Below are 21,193 nucleotides of genomic sequence, written 5' to 3' on the forward strand. Positions count from 1 at the left end.
AGAGCCAGAGGCAAATGTTTACTCCCACTCTGAGTTAGGACTGCCTGCATTGTAAAATTGAGGATTAGGAAAGTGAGATGTCAACATTCTTTGTAAGTCTCTCTCTTCCCCTGAAGAGGTAAATGATGTGACTGCATTCTGCAGAGTAAAGTACATTCAGCCAAATACCTCCCTGAGATTACCTGGTCTTATAATCCTTTCCTTCAGAATTTGTTTTCTTTCTCTTGGAAACCTGATTTTCATGGAGAGGAGACATTTTGTTCTCTTGCCTTTGGGTCTGTCAGATGGAATATTACTTCCATTTAACAGCTCCAAAAGAAAAGGAATGAAACACTTGATATTTAAACATTGTTCAGACTTTATCTGGAGTTTCTTCCTTTTAGAACTTCTTCCTAAGTTCTTCAGTATATGAACTCCCAGTGCTTTGACTAAGAACTGGGGGAGACCTTATAAAGGGTTTGCTTGGATGTAGGAATCACTGGGTCTCATGAGAGGAGCAGATAAATCCTCATGTTTTAATCCTCCATGAGAAGAAACCACATCTGTGGGATGTCATCATGAAGAGAAAATTGGGCTCATGCCTGCTCCAAAAATTAGACATTGTAAAGAAGAGTTCGGGCCAGCAAGTGCTTGGCCCAGGGTAGGGAGTGGGGTGGTGCTCTTCCAGGCCACAGCAGAACCTCAGAAAGGCTACAGGTCTTCTTTAGGTGTCACCAGAAAGTGAGTTTGCTTTGTGACTTCCAATTGGACCTTAGGCTTCATGACAATCAGAGCTGGGAAGAACTGACTTAATACAAAAATGAAAAATACTACCACAAACTGAAAAATATTCCTTTGAAAGAGCTGCTGCAGAGAAGTCATTGTATGAGATCTTAGCCTCACATTTGGCTGGGAGCTGGGAGGGGCTTGCACTTTAGGTCAGAGACTCCACCACAGCCTCCTCTTTCTTGTCGCCTTGTACTGGGGGTGGTGCTGGCAGAGGGGTCTGTGATCCACAGAGTGTGGGGTGATGAGCAGGGCTGGGGTGGGAAGGGGATGTTGCATCTTGTGGCTGTCACTGGGATTGGCCCCTGTGACTCATGGCAAGGGTGGTAGTGTGGTGGGGTGGGCCACGGCATGCCAGGGTCCTAATGGTAGTTGTGGGGGCCAAGTGTGGGTGGCGGTTGCCTTCTGGCTCCTCCACAGAGCCATGTGTCTGGGTCTGTGATTACTGGAGGCAACCAGTTACAGGTCCAGACTCGTTCGTGTACTTAGCTCCTCTGAACGTGCAGATGCCCTTCTCAGAATGCAGAGCTCCCCGGAAGCAGGTGAGCAGGTGCGTGGGCCTAGAAAATGTGCTTCTTCATGACCTCAGGGGCCCAGGATGCATATGGCTGCTCTCAGACTCTATTGAAAACTTCTAAGGAACAGCAAGTGTTTGCCATTACAATACTACTCCGAATATGTATAAAACAAAATTAAACCTAAGTCCTGGATCCCCTATATTTATCTGTTCCTAAGAGAATATCCTTGGGTTTATTTATGATTTGAGTACCTTATAAGAAAAGCAGTATAATACAAAAAATAATGTGTTAATGTCTTATAAAAACAAACCAATTCAATACAATTTATTAGAATTATGATTCCACACAAATATCTTTGTACTTGGAAGTCACCTTTAGTTAACTTTGAGCTTTTCCTTTGGCATTCCTGTATAATATAGAGTCTAAGTGGCTCACAGCAAATACTCAGAGGACTTTGCAACTTTGAATTGGATGCTCTGACCCCTGAATCCTGTAGGAACCAGGTGTCCTTTATCAGAAGGAGGAAGCCAAATGGCCTATGACAGTCTGAAACTACAAAATTGGATTTCATAATGCCTCTTTTTCCCACATGTACTTTTTAGCTCCCTAATGACTTCTTAACCAAAGGGTACATGGATACAACCTATTTCAATATAATTGTTTTCCTTTAATCATATTTATGTTATTTTGTTCATTTGTTATATTGAGAAGGAAGTTTATAGGCCTCACAGAAGCCAAAGTGGTCCACACGCAAAGAGGCTAAGAACTCCTTGCCAAGGTGCACTCCAGAATTGACAGGAAGTCCCACATCCCTTACTTTATTGTCACCCCTCAGCCTCCACCTTTTCTCTACCCCAGGAAGCCTCAGGCCTGACACCTGGCCCCACAAAGGAGAACATACTCCCTTACTTCAACCCACTCCAAGACTGGCCTCTTCCCATGAAGACTGACTGTGGAAAATCATCCTCCCTGTCAAAGGAATCCCATGTCCCTCACAGGAATGTGGGTCGGCCTTTGGTCCTAAAGAGCAGTTGTACGATTACCTGGGTCATGGTTCTTGGAGCATGAACACTCTAGCCTCCAAGAGTAGTGCCTGTCGGGCCCACATACTGAGCCCAGGTGATCTGTGTCATGTGGTGCAACATCTTTTTTGCTCTCTTCATCGAGGTCTTAAAGTCTGTTCATCTTGCCCATTGCTATAGCACTTTCTTGAGAAGATACAGCTGCCGTGTTTTTGCTTTAGTGTTTTTTGTGTGGAAAGTAAAGTGACAAAATGTAGAATACAATATTTGTTCAGAAGAAACATGCCAGGGAAATCATGTATTGATTGTAGGGTGGCATTAGGGATTTGAGTTTTGTTTGCAAATAAGACATGAACCCCAATAAAAACAGTGGTGTTATCCCACCATGACCCTGCACCTGGGTTCCTGGCTGTGCTTCAGGGCATACCTGTGACTGAGGTGGGGGGCGGGGAGAAGGCTGCTTTGTTGGGAAGGGTTTGCAAATGTGGACCCAAGACTCACCTTGTCCCTTTAGCGCATCTTCCATTTATGCATCCAGACCTGAGGCCACTGTTTCATGGAGCTGTTTTATGTAGAAGTTGAGGGTACTGGGTCCAAAAATTCTAAGATATGTAGATCAGAGCTCTTCTGTGCTGTTTATTCGCTGAATTACCCTAGACCCATTATTTGGTTCCAGTTTCCTTATTTGTAAAATGGGGTAAAACAGAACCTTCCATCATTTCAACCTCAGCCCTACACCTGTGGCTGGGCACCACCCGGACCACACTCTCCCACCTACAGGATGGGCCCATAATCTACCTGGACTTCACTGTCTCCACACATCCCCACCCCTCAGGGTGGAACCTAGTGATTTCCTAGTGATTAAAATACCTATTGGAATGTTATTTCAATATCGTTTCCAGATGTGTAAAATTCTTTCTGTCCCAGTGACTGACGTTTTGTTTCAGCTGGTACAATGCCAGCCATGCCAGTGGGCTCACGCTACTTTGCATTATTAATATTTTGACTGTTATTTAATTTTTTTTTACTGTGTGTGCTTATTTTTTTTTAATTGATAAACTTCCAGAGTCCCTTGAGTTTGTAGGTTTTTCTAAAGTTCATGTTCCTCCTGTTGCACTAAGAAGCAATTCATTCCTACCTAGATTTTCTTTTACATTTCCCCTCAGGGAAAAACCCCCACAATGCATTAAAACTGGGAAATCCCTCACCAATAGGAGTTTTTCACAACATGTTGCTGTGGAGGGGACATCCTGTAGGACCTTAGCACTTTTCACCCCCTCCTTCCACTTCCGAGGGGGAAGTGTCCGTATGAGGGCAGATCTTGGCTTTGTTGTCCCTGCTAGCAGGAACCCAGAGCAGTTTCCCTCATTATTATGGCAGAATTTTTTTCCCGATTTTTCCTTTTTCTTTCTTTCTTTTTCTTTCTTTCTTTTTCCTTCTTTCCTTTTTTCTTTTTCTTTCTTTCTTTTTTTCTAACCAGAAACCCTTTGCACTGCAATTTTTATGGGCAGTATCCTTTCTATAGTTTCCTGCAAGTGAGAAGTGAAGCCAGAGGGAAATGTGATTCAAACGCAAGGTGGCAGAAATCTTTGTCAAGAAGAATGATTTCCTCAGAGCTGTCTCTCTCCTCTCTCAAGGCCTCGTGTCTCCAGGCAGGTTGCTTTTTGGAGAGACAGGTGCGTGTGCATGTGTGCGTGCCTGTGTGCACACACACGCATGTGTAGAAACAAAGAAACTGAGACCTTGAGGGACTCCACTTCCAGGAAATCTTGCTATGGTTGATGCAAAGAAAAAAAATCCCTCATAGTATCTCCACTTAAAAACAATTTTTTTAAAGTTTATAGAAGTCTAAATATTCAGCAGTTCGGTGACGATAATGATGCAGTCAGCTTTTTTTTTTTTTTTTAATTCTTTGAACTTTTTAAAGCCCTTTGTGTTTTCCTAACTGTTACTCATAGGGCCGGGATAGGAAAAATGCAGGCAGGCTGGTGCCTGCATCTGAGTACTTAAGTTTAAGCAATAGTATACCACACAAATTCAGCTAGTTATATACATATTTTTTTCCTGGTGGTGGCAGCAAGAAGTTGGATGGTTTTCTGGGCACATCTTGTTCTCCAGTCAAATGAATGATTTCCTTTCAGCCTTGTAGGTTTGAAATGAGTTCCTGACACAGGCTCCGTGTCCTGATGGGAGCTGCTTGCCTGCGTGAAAATAGCCGGTAGGACAGACGGCTCCAGGCATCCCAAATCACTCTGTGCTAACCAGGCCCAGACAGCACCTTGTCTACCTGAAAGCTGGGGGAGGAAGGGCTGTTACTGCCATGTTGACCCCTATCTCCCTACAAGGGGTCTCAAGTCAACTTTGGGCTCTGATGTTTTAGGACATGTGGTGGGATACTCCTGGCAGCAGCTGCTGTTGCTTTTGAAGTGTCCTCGTGGCCAGGCTTTGTGGGCAAATGGCCAAAAGATTCTATCTTTATAACATCTGCTGTCATCTGTGCTGTGTGGGAACTAATGACCGCGTTTGAATAATCAGGCGTTTGCACCATAGCACAACAGAAGCATGCATTGCTTCATTAAAACAAACATAATTATTGTGGTGCACATATTCAAAGCCCCTTTCATCCCTTCAGAACCTGCAGCATTTGGGAAGGTCTATGTGCCGGAGTACTTGCTTAGGTCCCATAGATGCAGACCCCCACTGGGTGAGGACCTCTCTTAGGGTAGAGAGTGCATGTCTGGGAGTGTGTTCTTTGGGTCTTCCTCTGTGTTCCATTATACTTTAGTCAGACCTCTGCTTTTATATTCATTCCTTCCTGGACTCAATTGCATATGGACTTTGTCCTACTAAGCTGCTGGGGTTCTTGGCACCAGCCCTTGCTATCATGTCCATAGTCATTTCTCTTATGCAGATTTTGGAGCTGAAGTCTGCTGACCTCTCTGTGCCTCAGTTTATTCATGCATTAATCATCACATCTGCCCCAGCCACTTCCAGGACATTGTAAAGATCAAATGCAGCCATAGATATAAAAGTGATTTGCAAAGTATAAAAATACCACACAAATAATAAAAATCCTGCAGCTATCTGGGTTAGGGCATAGATACTATTTAACCAGCCCTGCCAACCATTTGACTCAGGATGTGGCTCTTCAATGAATACGTTTGGGAAATAGGTCTTGTTTTTGTCGTGGCCAAGATAACTCTAAAGAATGACAGTCCTGTTTATGAGAAACTCTGGTCTTCAGTTTCCTGGGAGATGTTCCCTTCAGATCAGTGATCAGTCTATTCTTTTCAGTAATCAACTGATAACATTTATGGAACACCTGTAACATGGAAGGCAATGTGCCAGTTGATGCTGAAATATGAAAATGTATGGAGGCAGTGGTGGATATCTCTCAAGATCCTTAAATCTACCAAACTCTGCCATTTGGTGGTAAAGGCGTAGGTGGTGTCAGGAATTCATAGGACAGAGAAGGAAATTCCTGCACACCTCTCTCATTTTCAATTTTTGCTCTTTGTTGATGAAGCTAGGGTTGGAGATGTGCCATGGAAGTAGAATTTGACCTACACCATCAAGGGTGAATCGCCTCTTAGTCGACAGAGGAAAGATAGGCTCACAAGATAAGTCATTGATGTACCGATACTAATCATATTTTGGAATTTGCCCCAAGATATCCAGCCACCCATGGCTTTCATATGAGGTTTATACTCACAGTACGTGTGATAAGCACTCATTATGACTGTCAGTTGTAGGAAAACCCAAGATTAACCTGAGACAGAGAGAAATCTTCAAGGATCTCGCAGCTGCATTGCATTGTGGGTGAAAGGGGAAACAGGAGGTAAAATTCTTTACATATGTCAGCTCCTGAATGAAGAAGTGTTTTGTTCCCCATTTGGAATTTTAAGCCCTTAGAGAAGGACATGAATAGGTTTTGTTTTCCTTCGATCTTAGCAGTACTTCTGGAGTGCTCTAAGAGGATCCAGGCACTTTTCTATCCTCTGCAAATCCTTCAGCTTTATGGATGCTACCCAGGCTGCAAATAGAGTCCTCACACAGGTGAGATACTAATGAGTCATATGCTGACATAGAATTGCAGATAAATGAGGCACATTTTATCCCTTGAGGAGCTTATCTTTTGTAGAATATGAAAGTACACTAGCAGGAAGTTGTATGATAAGTGGCGTCTGACTACAGTACGGGGTGTCAGCAGGGTGTGGTAAAATTTCACCAAGGGCCACCTGGGCCAGTTTGACAGACACAAGGTCAGAAGGAAGTCTGTTGCATGTGAAGGAGTTCTTCAGATGGAGAAAAGGGACAAGGGATGTCAGGAAGAGAAAATAAAGTAAGGTCAGTGCAAGTTGGTGATTTGGGAGAAGGTATAGGGATGAAATGATGGAGGTATCTATGATATGGGTGTGGTTTCTTTTTAATTTTTTATTATATTATGTTAGTCACCATACAGTGCATCCTTAATTTTTGATGTAGTGTTCCATGATTCATTGTTTGTGTATAACACCCAGTGCTCCGTGTAATATGTGCCCTCCTCAATAGCCATCACCGGCCTATCCCAATCACCCACCCCCCTCCCCTCTGATATGAGTGTTAGGGTGAAATGATCTTAGAGTTTGAGAGGCAGGGATTTAGCAGATAGTGTGTTCAAAGTTCAGAACAATCGAGATGGCGTTTTTAGAGAAGAGTGCAGTCCAGTGATGGTCAGGTCTGTTCTGTGGCTAGCTTACTGAGAGGGTCATGTACCCTGAGGCTAGTATAGGATGGATAGTCACACAGACCTTTGTCATTCACGGGGGTAGAAGATCAGAATTCTGAGTATGTTTGGAGAAATTTCAGAGCTCTCTAGAGTTGATGAATTTGGTCTGACAAACACACTTCACATATCTGCCACTTTAATGGAGAATTATCATATATCACATGAAGTAACTGAAGTGAATTATGGTCCCTGGCCTCTTTGAAATCAAAGTTGGTTAATGAGTGCAATGCTATATGGTGCTGTAAGAGAGGTCTTACCACAGGCTCTGTGGTGGGGGCGGGGTGCAGACTTCTTGGCAGAGACCAGGGCAGTTCTCAGTAGAGGTGAAATTTGACGTGTAGGGTAAGTGGAGATTGTCAGGCAGGAGGAGGTGGAAGGAAGGCCATTTTTGAAGAAGGGGTGGAGGTGACAGGACTCTGGTGGGCCAGCTACATGAGCATCATGGCAAATACAGCCGAAGGAACTCCCAAAGTCTGCTATCTTACTAAAGCACTCCAGGACACACAGAGAATCAGGCAACCTTTCCGAAGCGCCAAACTACCCTCACACCTTCTCCTAGCTGGCTCAGACATCGTCTACTGCTGAAATGCAACAGATACCTGCTAAGAAAGGAAGATTTTTCTCACTAGATGTAACTTTTACCGTAAAATTACAAATCCTGTCGACCTACACATTTCCTTCTTTTATATGGTTTCACTCATTTATGGAACATAAGAAATAGGAAGATTGGTAGGAGAAGGAAGGGGAGAATGAAGAGGGGGGTAAACAGAAGGGGGAACGAACCATGAGAGACTGTGGACTCTGGGAAACAAACTGAGGGCTTGGGGGGGTGATAGGGATAGACTGGTGATGGGTAGTAAGGAGGGCAAGTATTGCATGGTGCACTGGGTGTTATACGCAACTAATGAATCATGGAACTTTACATCAGAAACTGAGGATGTACTGTATGGTGACTAACATAACAAAATAAAAATTATAAGAAAATAAAATAAAATATAAGATTTTGTGGCTAGCCATGCACTAGACTGCAAGATTTGAAGCCTGCAACATTATACCTTTACGTGGGGCTTGGAACATCAGTACAGTCATTACCCCCTGGGAGCAATCTGTTAGCTCCCCACAGGGGCTCGTCCTAACCATCATATAATACCTGACAATCCAACTTTTAAGTGTCACAATGATGTTTGTTCCTTGGCAGATTGTCACAGGTTGTTGTAGCCATGTCAATAGAATAACATTTATTTATGCCGAATCAAATTTACTATATACATCTGATGGAGTCTATTTACTTTCATTCTACTATTTGAAAGATATATTCCATTTAATAAACTTCCATGTGTAGAGTTCCAGTAAAGGCTTCGACTCAGGTCTTACTCTTCTCCAGGCAAAGAAATACTTATCCCAGTAACTTTCCCAGGTATGTGTGTCCCTGGTCAACTCATTTTTTTCTGTAAGGGTCCATTTTCAATTTTGTTTACTGACCAAATGATCAGGATGGTACTAGAGCCCATGCAATGAGGGCAGCATGAAACACTGCGTCCCGCTCGTGATTCCATGCAGGAAATCATAGGCCCTCAGGGCTTCTTTGTACTAAAGAATGACAGTTCAGCCCCTCACTTTGTATTGTGGAGCACGTAACAGTGTCATACAACTTCCTCAAAAGACAATGCTACCCTAAGCACACAAAATCTGTGGAGATCCAATACAAAAAAAGGTTTTCCAATAGCACCTGCTTTCAGATTCAGTCATACAGGAAATATTTATTGAGTGCCTACTATCTATGTGTGGGGTCAGGGAAGACAACTGTAAGACTGGCAAGGTCTATGCATTCATGGATTTACATTCTGGTAGAAGGAAAAACCCAATGAAACAAATAAACAGAAAAAAAAAAAGAGCAGAGAATGACAGCAGGGTGACTTGAGGCCTTCCATGCAACCACACCATGTGGGGGCCGTGCTGGGCCTCCCCTCTGAGGACTGAGGTCATGACCCTGGTCTTCCCTTTCATAATACTGATGTAGTTTAAGAGAATAAATGGTGATGATGCTGTCAAAATTTACATTTACCTTCTAAGGCTTAGGTAGCTTAACTTAATTCAGTATCTCCCCTTTACTTACAAAATTACTGATAGAAATATTAAACAGAGTCTCTGTCTAAGGATCAAAGATTTTTGGAAAAGCAGAGGGTTGTATGAGACTGTGTGTTAGGAACAGGGGTCCCAGTCTAAGTGTGCTGTGTCATGTAGACATCAGGATAGAAGAGAGCCCTCCCAGAGAGACTGAGGTCCGTGAACAAGGGACACCAGTCCCAACAGTAAATATGACACTGTGTGGGTTCCTGGGGTGTGCAGAGAGAATCTGGGTGGCATTTGGAAGTTCTGGGGCTTTCGAGCACCCAGTTCTGGGGTGCTAAGGTAGTCAACCAGCCCAAGGATGGCTGGAGGAGGAAGGTAAGAAGATGCTCTGTGTGGAGGACAGGAGGCCGGCGCTGAGCGGGAGCCAGCAAACTCTGTGTCCATCACAGCCTCTGGAGAAAGGAGAGCCCTCTCAGGGGGACCAGGGCCTGCATGGGGCTGGCAGGACAAGTCTCCACCATCAACACTCCCCTCGCACAGTCTCAGCCTCTTCCAACTGCACCTCACTTCTGGAGCAGCCTGTGTGTCATCAAAGCCGCCAAAGCTGGAGACTCCACCAAACCACTCCCTCCCTCCCGTCCCCTCCCACTGCAAACCATAATCTTGCAGGCAGACAATGAAGATAGGACAGCTATTCAGAAAAACGCGTGGCTTTGGAGGCTCAGGACATGTCCCAACTGCACCTGCAGGTTTTCCTTTCCTGGGGCCGACGGGCACTGGCTGCGCTGCACCTGCCGCGGGCCAGCTCCCTGCCTTTCAGTCACATACCTCGTGCTGGGCGTGCAGGCCCTGGCCTGCTCCACATCCTGCTCTGCCCCTGATGATCGCTCCTCCACTCCACTGACTTCGCAACACGCTCTGCAAGGGAGGTTGTCCCTCTTCTCTCCGACTTTTGATTGTCTGTAATAACATGGGTATTACAAACAGGAAAGCACCACCCTCTTGGTCCCTCTTCCTGCCACAGTTCATGGTGGGCCCTCACTTGCCTTCATCCAATCTGTTGCTTATTAGTTCCTATCCTTATTGTGGTTTTCCAAGAAGCGAACCAACATGACATACATGGGTTTAAGCTGTGTATGTATATACCACTGGGTGATCTTGGGAAGGAGATAAAATCAATCAGGGAAACAAGACTTTGGTAGGATTAGAAGGTTCTTTTGAGGAGGGGGCTGGTTGTGCTTTTCTATCAGAACCCACACATCAGTTCTTTGTAAAACCAAATGCTATTTGCTATCCTACCTTCCTTGCAAATTTTAATAATTTGTTTTGAACTCTAAGACATATCTGCAGGAGTGAGATCGTACAGAAAGATGAGGAGGGAGACACCAAGAAAGAACCAGCAGTGTAATATTTATAAGCAGCGTGCAAGCATGCATGAGAGAAGGGCAGTGAATTTCTCTGCTCACTCACAGAATGGCCCCACTCTGAGCTCTATTAACTACCTGTCTGACTCATTAGCGAGGATTTGACTGGATGGTTTTTAATAATATTGCTTCTGTGATTTGTTACTCAGTACCAGAACAATGCAAAGATTTTGCTATTAATGATTTAGCACATGCCATAACTTTTCTGGCCAAAACAATGATTAAAGTATTCAAAATATTCTCCAATGACAGCAGTTTAAAGTCTTGTTTCCTGCTGATTGGAATTTTTTACTTAGACACTTGTGTTTCCTTCAAACTCCATTTTGTGTAGGGCTAGGAGAATGCTCTGCACACGTGTGACTGGCCAGGGACACTGCCTGGGTGCTGGTGGCCCAGGCTGGTAGATCATGGAGTGAGTTTCAGGCAAAGGGGAGGAGGAGTGCAGGTTTTACCCGTTCGTTCCGATGTTCTTTCTTCCAACAACCCCTCATGCAGGGAACTGTGTGTGGGGCTGAGCCACATAATAGGGGCAGTGTAGGCCGGATAGGCGGGAGGAGGTGAAAATAAACAGGAAGATGTGTGTCTTAGGATGAGGAATATTTTTTTGAGGGATTAAATCATGACGTGAGTACACAGCAAGCCACAAATTACTGAGGATGAGGGCCATGCTGTTCAACACACCAAAGGATGCTGGCGATTGCGTGATGATAGGACATACCAAGGGGATTTCTGGCACATCTTCAGCACCCCCATGTTGTTCCTGACCTTTCCATGTGAGTGTCCATGTATGTGGGTGAAAGGCAAGTAGGGACACTCCTTCCATTTGATGTATACATTGAGGTAAAATCTCTTTTAAATACTAGATTGACTGCCAGACCTTCAAAATCGTATCAGCTCCATTCCTTCCTCACTTATAAGCCCGTGATCTTCTCAACTACCTAGACTGCTGTCCTTAGGCTGGCTTCAAACATTCCAATGAGGGAAAACATGTGTGCTACTGTTGGACTGATGTTCTGTCAAGGCATTCTTCCTCATGTCTTACCAAATTATTTCTTTCTTTCTTTTTTTTTTTTTAAAGATTTTATTTATTTATTTGACAGAGATAGAGACAGCCAGCGAGAGAGGGAACACAGGCAGGGGGAGTGGGAGAGGAAGAAGCAGGCTCCTAGCAGAGGAGCCTGATGTGGGGCTTGATCCCATAACGCTGGGATCACGCCCTGAGCCGAAGGCAGATGCTTAACCGCTGTGCCACCCAGGCGCCCCTTACCAAATTATTTCTGGCTGCAAAAAAGACCATTTTCTTTTCTTTTCTTTTCTTTTCTTTTCTTTTCTTTTCTTTTCTTTTCTTTTCTTTTCTTTTCTTTTCTTTTTTCTTTTTTCTTTTCTTTCTTTCTTTCTTTCTTTCTTTCTTTCTTTCTTTCTTTCCTCTCCTTCCTTCCTTCCTTTTCTTTCTTTCTTCCTTTCTTCTCTCTCCCCCTTCTCTCTTTCTAAATTTCTTTGGGTATGAGTAAAATTAGATTGGCATTTGGATTAAATGAACTCCCCATTTCTGTTCTTCTTTTAGGACTCAGCGCAATTAAATCAAACCTTAGTTTTCATTTCTCTAGGTCAGATAAGTGATTTCTTTTGCAATGTGTGAGGTGTTTGTAAAGTCTTTGCTAGTACTGAGGATCATGCTCAGTCAATCTCCAGGTCATCCAGAGCCAAGTTTCTCACACATGCCTATGCATCACCACGGGAACCTAGGAAAGAGTTGCTACTCAGCAGGGCTGGTGGGGCCCAAGACTCTGTATTCTAGCCAGCTCCCCATGAGCTGTTGCCTCTCTATAGACACTGGACTGCAGATGCTCTGTAGCCAAATGGGCACTCAGTATGTCCAGATTTACCTTCCAGAGAGAAGGGAGCTCCCTGAGATGAGCACATATTTGTACCTGTGCTGAAGCATGGGCCCAATACAGGGGTGCTTCATCCTGAGATCAAGGTGCTCACTCTGTGCCCTCCCATCCCTCTGCTCATCTCCACCACCCCGTGTCATTCCTGCTACGACCAGGGGAAAGGGTGACCCTAAAGCAGGTAGTCTATTCCTGAGAGCTCTTTATCATCCTACTCCCTCTGTTTATCAAGCTGGGCCATGTGCCACAAGCATGGGATGCACGGGGACACCACTGTGAGCAAGGCAGCTCCTTCCTGCTCCCTACAGAGCCTGAAGTCTGGTTTGTTTATTATTCCTGGAGCCTGTGCTTAGCTATTTCCCCCTCATGTCCATCAGAAGTGGCTTTTCCTAGAGAAGGTAAAACACATCTCTGTTTTCCTATACCACACACCTGGTAATCCCTAGATAAGGCTGAGGCTCATGCTGGTCTTTTCCTTTTCTTTTCATTTACTTTTTTCCCCTCTTGCCTCCCCCTTTCTTCTCTTTACTTTGCCTATCTCCCTCCCTCTTCTCCTTGTGTGCATCTAGCTTGGCATTACACATGGAAGGACAGATGTCTGTGCTTCTATGTGGACTCCTACAGTGATGCTTGTTATAGTCTCATATTGGCACTCTTTTGTTAACAGCTTCTATTTTTCAAGGTTATGGGTTTATTCTAAGCAGAAGGATTTAAAGAACCCATTTGCCTAACCATGTAGAGTTTGTGTGGCCTGGCTAACTCAGGTTTTCCTTCCCCATCCTCTTGGCACAGGGCACTAGCCAGCCAGCTCACTCCTGCAACTGCTGCCATTGTAAATGGGAAGAGTGCTGCTTTTGTGTGTGGGCCTTAAGGAGACAATGTCCAGGACTAGCCTTTAGCCTGAAGGTTATGGTCAAAGTCCTGGAGACCTATCTGTGGCCTATGATCCCAAGACTGTGTCCAGCTCACCATTTTTTTCTGAGTCCCACATGGGGCCTATTTTCCCATCATCTTCTATGAAGTAACTAGAAGTGGTCAACAAGGGGAGAGATCATCTACTTCAGGCAGGAAGAAAAAAAAACAAATGATAATCTGGAGGCTGCATAAGAAGACACACAAGTCAGTGCAAAAATAAGCTGGGTAGTGAAGACCTAAAAGATCTGGAAAGGAGAAAGTCTCACTGCATGGACAGGTGAGTTCAGGTGTGTGTGCATGAGCCCATGTGTGGGCACGCACATACACCACACACAGCCGGAGCTTACATTAAGGCTAGGTAACAGCACACTGAAGCATACATAGTAGTGGATTGTGATTGGGTGGTTAATAATAGATAGGAGGAAGGAGTCCTTAGAAGTAGGCTGTGTGCTCTAGGATGTTATGTTTGTAACATACCCTTGGATGTTCAACCAATAGAGATTCTGATTATGGCCAAGAGTTAGCATCTTATGAAAGTAAACCATTCCATCCTTAGCCGAGAATTTTTGCAACGAAGGTATTTTTGCCACATAGACTGAGGACTCTTAATCACCTCTCCATGGCTGCTGAACTGCACCTGCCTTTGCTCCTTCCAGGCATGCCCACTCAGGACGCAGACCCCTGGAGGAATTCCAGTCCTGCTAAGGAATTGCAGCAGGCTGGCAGCCAGTGGTACTTACTGAATGCTGTCTGAATGCTGTAGGGGTAACCAAGGGAGCAACCAATATTACAGCTATTCTTGAAAACATGACACTGAATAATAAGACAGGTCCCAGATTCCTGAAATATAGCCAAAGCACACAATCTTTACTAATAAGTCATCTATTGCTAATAATTATAAGAGCTAACATTTATTGAACATCTATTATGTGCCAGGCACCATTCTAAGAGCTCTTAATCTATTCATGTACTTAAACCTTCACAGTGCTATGTGGCAGATGTTCTGCTGACACCCAAAGTGCAGTTGTGTAAAGCAAGGCACAGAGTGGTCAAGGCATCTGTCCTGGGCCATATGAGCAGATGGCGAGAGCAGTGCTCAGTCCTGCCTGGCTGGAGTGACCCCTAACCTGGCTGTGTGACCTCTCCAGGTATATGCAAAGGCTGCTCAGGGAGGTGGGGGGTGGGCAGTGCTGGGTGGTGGTGTGTGTGTGCATAGGCTCTGAAGGAAGGTACCCCATTTGCTGGCATGGTGCTCAGTAGCCCTACCAGAAGGTATGTTTGCTCAGTCCCCAGGGGTGTTGCTGTGAGTGTTGGGGTTGGACAAAGCACAAGTCCCAGGGCCCCTCCAGCTGAGACAGGAGCAGAGGCCTTGTTGAAGAAGGGTGCTGTGCTGCACCTAGTCCCCTGGGGCTGGGAGACAAAGGAGTTCCACCACCTCTGGTTCTTTAAGCTCAAGGACCAAAGAGACTCAATTCAACAACCCCCCCTCCCCGCTCCCTGCATCCTGAGGTCCAGTCTTATATTATTCTATATTCTGATTTTGTACTTTAACTATTCATACCTCCACACCTCCTAAAACAGGGCTCTCCCCTTTCAGCATTTGAAAGGATTTGATATTCCTGCATTCTTCCCCTGGAAGCAACAGGTCCTGACAGGGCATGTGGTTGGAGCAGCCGCCTGCGTGCCCCAGGTGGACTGAGGCAGGCCAAGAATGAAAGGGGGAGGTGTGGGGCAGCCAGAATGCAGTCACCTGAGAAAGGAGGAATTCAACCCAGAGTAATCCCTCACCCTCTTCCATGGGTGCACCTCTCCCAACCCACCCAGGTGCTGTCTGCCTTCCTGGAGCTCTATAGGCCAGGATGTGGAGGAAGGATGCAAGCCAATGTGCAGAGCCTCCTTGGTACATGCCTTCTCAGAACACCTACCAGCACCTCCTTGTCCTGCTGGCCTCCTCTGTCCTCCTCCAGGAGTCCCTTCACACTGCTCACCCTCTCTTCCCTCTGGCTTCTCTCCAGTGTGCTGGGCTATGCCATGGCTTGCGTGGCTCTTTGGGGTACTGTTTTGAAGGGAACAGGTTGTTCCTTACTGTTTTTCCTAATTTTTGTTCTGAGGCTTCTTCAGATCCCAGCACTGCTTTTTCTGGATCACTAGATCTTTTCCCTGGCTGCAGAGCAGTTCTTCACCCTACCATCCATTCCTCCTCATTCTTTTGGTCACAGGCATTGCTATAGCACCTACTATACACTTGAGTTAAATTTCTAAAAATATAAAATACTCTCAAATTTAGCACATCCCCATCTCTAATAGACCTTTCTGAACCAGGTGGGAGTTTCACCTTGACCAAGTATTGGGAGTTTGCCAAAGACACATGGTTCCATTTCTTTCTCCTGTTTCCAACTATATATGAAGTTGCTTATTTGCAAAACTGCCTCTGATTACAGGCCATCAGGGTGGCTAATAGGTCCTTGAACAAGGGACACCAGTCCCAACAGTAAATATGACACTGTGTGGGTTCCTGGGGTGTACAGAGAGAATCTGGGTGGCATTTGGAAGTTCTGGGGCTTTCGAGCACCCAGTTCTGGGGTGCTAAGGTAGTCAACCAGCCCAAGGATGGCTGGGAGGAAGGTAAGAAGATGCTCTGTGTGGAGGACAGGAGGCCGGCGCTGAGCGGGAGCCAGCAAACTCTGTGTCCATCACAGCCTCTGGAGAAAGGAGAGCCCTCTCAGGGGGACCAGGGTCTGCATGGGGCTGGCAGGACAAGTCTCCACCATCAACACTCCCCTCGCACAGTCTCAGCCTTTTCCAACTGCACCTCACTTCTGGAGCAGCCTGTGTGTCATCAAAGCCGCCAAAGCTGGAGACTCCACCAAACCACTCCCTCCCTCCCGTCCCCTCCCACTGCAAACCATAATCTTGCAGGCAGACAATGAAGATAGGACAGCTATTCAGAAAAACGCGTGGCTTTGGAGGCTCAGGACATGTCCCAACTGCACCTGCAGGTTTTCCTTTCCTGGGGCCGACGGGCACTGGCTGCGCTGCACCTGCCGCGGGCCAGCTCCCTGCCTTTCAGTCACATACCTCGTGCTGGGCGTGCAGGCCCTGGCCTGCTCCACATCCTGCTCTGCCCCTGATGATCGCTCCTCCACTCCACTGACTTCGCAACACGCTCTGCAAGGGAGGTTGTCCCTCTTCTCTCCGACTTTTGATTGTCTGTAATAACATGGCTATTAAAAAGAGAGACAAGCACCAACCCCCTTAACTCTCCTGCTTGCCTCTCTGTTCTCTTTAAAGAAACTCATGCCATAAAAACTTTTGCTCTTACTCAATTCATTTTATTTTTCCATCCCCTCCTCCTCTCTACTTGTTTTTTTTCTCTTCCTTCTCCTCTTTCAAGACAACAGCAAGTCTGATTTCCTAGATGGTTTGCTACTTGCAGACAGGGACAATATCTTTTTTTCCATCTTCCTTTTGTTGCCTCGTATATAGTCTGCAGATGTCGGATTTAGTGCCATGCATAGATGATGCATAAATCCAAACATGATGATTTCCAGGGTCCTTGGAAATAAGGAGGGTGTACCCACATCCTAGTTAATACTTTGACTATAATTCCTAGGGCTGCTATATTCTTTTCTGCACATGCATGAATCAAAATACAGTACCAAGTAATATTTAGAAATTCAAGCAGGCCAGCAGTCTGTTTTGCCCTCAGTCAAATTTACACTATGTAATTTAAGAACACAGCAAGTAGGGGCGCCTGGATGGCACAGCGGTTAAGCGTCTGCCTTCGGCTCAGGGCGTGATCCCGGCGTTGTGGGATCGAGCCCCACATCAGGCTCCTCCGCTGTGAGCCTGCTTCTTCCTCTCCCACTCCCCCTGCTTGTGTTCCCTCTCTCACTGGCTGTCTCTATCTCTGTCAAATAAATAAAATCTTTAAAAAAAAAAAAAAAGAACACAGCAAGTAGACCAAGGTGTGAATTTGGCTAGTTGAATCTCACATAACTTGGATGTAAGTTCATGTTTACTCAATGGATTTCTGGCTTCTATGCTTTCATACAAATCATACGTCTTATTAATTTCTCTTTAATATTTCAGTACCTTAAAGCCAGCATAACAAACACATCAAGTTTTGAATGTAGTTAATCAGGACCGTAGTCATTAACAGTATAGTCCCAATTGCTTTAGAATTGGTGGTATCTTGACAGGATGAGAGAGAAATTCAAGACACTCTAATGTGTCTGTTAAATGGAATAAACTACAATGTGTATGTCTCTGAGTTTGTTATGTGTGAGGGGTGTGTGTGTGTGTGTGTGTGTTAATAGGAGACATAATTTCACTAATACTAATTCCAATCATTAAAATTCTAGTGTTGTTTATACTGAAGCTTTATCCTAGTTTCATGAGATTCATTTCTGTTAAGTACATTAGATTACTAAAGATGTTTTTAGAGATATCCTTCAACTTTCTTTCACTGGCTAAATAGCTTAAGCAATGTCACACATTTACTCAAATGTATCTCATTTCCAGGTTGTTGCTTTTCTTATGAGCTCCTGCTGAGAATGCAAGCATGCTCCAAGACAGGGCACGGATTCCACTGCCTAGTGCATACCTATATCAATGTATTTTTATCATACTTCACAGTTTACAAAATGATGTCATAGACATTATCTCATTCAATTCTTACAGAACCCCAGTGTGACTGAGACCAGAGAAGAGGAATTTCCATTTTACATCAAATGTAATTTGAGTAGTCTATAGCCTATACATGGGTGGCCATATATTCCACTTTGCCTGGGATTACATTGTCCCAGTATAATTATTATCATTTCCTTTCTCTCTCATTATCTTCAGTTTGGATGACAGTAAAATGTCCCAATCAAAATACACGCCATTTTTCACTTTTATCAGATTTTTTAAGTTTGTGTGAGGCCATATGATACCTTGTGACAATTAGAGGCAGTCAGAGCTAGAGCAGGGTCTGGGCTGGGCTCCAAATCCAGCTATACCTCGACTAGCATCCTTGGGTCAGTTAATGGCACCCAGGAAGGGCCATAGTATCATTGCTGGTGTTCGCCACTAAATCATGGCCTCTCATCATTGACATCTTCTTCAGATAGACATCTTTCTTTGACACCACCCAAGATGGCCCAAGAAACATTCTCCATTTGAGGAATCCAGCCCTTTCTTCTCCTTCCTAAAGGACTTCTGTCCTTCTCCTCACAAACCAGCAACGGACTCAGCCTCTGTTTTCTCCTTCCATGGTTGGTTGACCCTCATCTCACTTCTAACCTTGTGCTGACCATGGAGCCACAAAGTCTAATAGCTTGGCCACCATTCATGAACCCCATTCACCACACGTGGACCCTTGAAAAGGCAAGGTCCCAGCCCAATGTCTAGATTCTTATTGGTTCCAAATGTGGGTACCTTTACATCCTAATTGGAAACTTCAACTAAAGAAAGAAATGTCCAAGTTGTTTCAGATGAGAACAGCGCTCTTGGAGAGACTTGTCAACAGTCTCACTCACCAGCATGCCAAGTACCTAGCACCTCCAGGGAAACTTGAAGGGGCAATTTGAAGATTATTCAGAAAGTGGGGGTGCTCAGTAATTTCAAACCTCAGGAGTATGTATGGCAAGAAGAACACATATTGCTTTAGAGAAAGGTCTTCAATATTAGAACTAGATGAGGTCTGAATCTTGGCTTTGTTCTTGAGCAGGTTTGGATATTGAAGGAGTTTCTTGATTTTCTTAAACTCCAATTTTCTCAATCTGTAGGATGAAGACAGTAAGTAATGTTTATGTTTTCCTCTTAGAATAATTGTGAGAAATGAGTAGGATAACGAATGTGCAGTACTTAGCATAATACCCGGAACCAAAGTGCTCACTGGATTTTTGTATAATATCTTATTGAGGTTGTGGGGATGGTTTTTATCCCACTTTCTGATTCTCTTGTATTTCTGATGGAGTCATTAAGGAGGACTTGACCAAATGGTTTTAATTACTGTCCTGGACTGCCCTGGGCTTTGGAGCTAATCACTCCCACTGGGAGGTAGTGACACAAGCTCTAACTACCTCTTGCAGGAGAACTTGTAAATTCCTCTGCTTCCTTCCGTGCCATTCTCCATCTTCAGGCTCACTGTTTCCCAGCTCTGGGCTGACTTTGGAGATGGAGACAGGAGACGGGAAGGTGCACCTCAGGTTAAGGGGAGGACAGCCTCTACTTCACCCAATTTATTCAAATGCCTTTGACAAGCTTCTCACCCAGGGAACTCTCTGTGAGTCTGGCTGGGGCCACATAATAGGGGTAGTGTAGAGCTCAACAGGCAGGAGGGAGGTGAAAATAAACAAGAGGATGTGTGTCGTAGGGGGAGGAATATTTTCTTGACCAATTAGGTAGGAGGCAGGAGGTACACAGAAAGCCACAAATGACCAACAATGGAACTCTGAGGAGTTAACCACTGCTCAGGTTAATGGCACTCTGATAAAGACATTTCAAATGTGGAAACATGCTTTGTTTCATGCAAGATAGTTTACTGTTAGGCTTCCTTCTTTTTTTGTTCCCCTTCAAGACTGAGCAAGTTTCCTTGAGGGACATCTCATGAGAAGGGGACTTTGATTTGCTTGGTATGTATTTAGGTTGGCTCCTCCTTCAATGGTAACTGAGACTGGACAACATTTGAAGAGATCATCTACCCCATTCTAACAGAGTAGACAGTCACTGAATCAGAAAAGATAAATCTATCACTTCTCCCTCTTTTTGAAATATTAACAGCCAATCCTCAAGATTTGCAAAATTGCAATTAACATACGTATAAGTTAAATTTCTATTTTATTATGGATCATTTATAATAATCTCTCCGTGTCAAATGCAATTGCCATCCTTTCTTGGCCACATTAGGTGAGAATTACCATCAGCTCTGGAAGAGCTGGGGGTGATTCTGGGAGAAAATGGACACAGATAAAATGCAGTCAGTGAAAATGCACAATCCAGGGAGCAGCTCAGAGCAGCCTTCCCCAGACATGGCTATCTCCACAGTTTCAAAGTATATTTGATCTTAATTCCCTTTAACAATCCCCTTGAATTAAAGATAATATAACTTTTTTTGGGGGGGTGGAGAAGGGCAGGAGCTGCATCCAAATAGTAAAGGTGATGACAGAGCTGTTGCATGGCATAGAGTCTTCATTTTACAACACAAGTGAGCTGAGAGCAGTGACTTAGACCATTCACCTTCGTGGGTTAGCACAAACTGGGAACTTGGTGAATGTTTTGGATGATTTTATGATGCAAGCAATTGCAGGCTTGGCTTCTTAACAAGTGCAATCTTGTACACAAAGATATTTGAGGTTAAGAATGTAGGACTACCAGTTTTCAGTGGTAGTTTTTAAATCCTGTAGTTTAAAACATATACTTGTTTCCCAGACAGACTCTCTCCATACTGTGAGCAAAGCAATGTGTACCTCTCCCAGAGGGGCCCGGTTGCCTTTCTGCTGGTCCTCCCAGGGCACTGGGAGAAGGGGAACCAACGTTTTGAGGACCCAGTTGAGAAGAAGGCTATAGTCAGCCCTCCCAATTATAACGGCTCATTCATAGTCTTAACCCAGCCACCCAAAGCCTGGCTGAGCAAAGCTGGCTGTACCTGGAGGCTGGAGTCAGGTCGGTCTAGCAGCAGGCAGGCAAGGCCCAGAGCAGGCCACGGAGCTCAGAGTGAGAGGAAAGAGGGCTTTCCTCAAAGGTTCTCCATGCTCTTGGAGAGTATTTAGTCGACAGAATTTTCATTGTTAAAATCATTTATGAGTTGCTACGGTAGTAAAATTAAGAG

This window comes from Ailuropoda melanoleuca, unplaced genomic scaffold (genome assembly GCF_002007445.2).
Source record: "Ailuropoda melanoleuca isolate Jingjing unplaced genomic scaffold, ASM200744v2 unplaced-scaffold11384, whole genome shotgun sequence".
In the NCBI taxonomy this organism is placed as follows: Eukaryota; Metazoa; Chordata; class Mammalia; order Carnivora; family Ursidae; genus Ailuropoda; species Ailuropoda melanoleuca.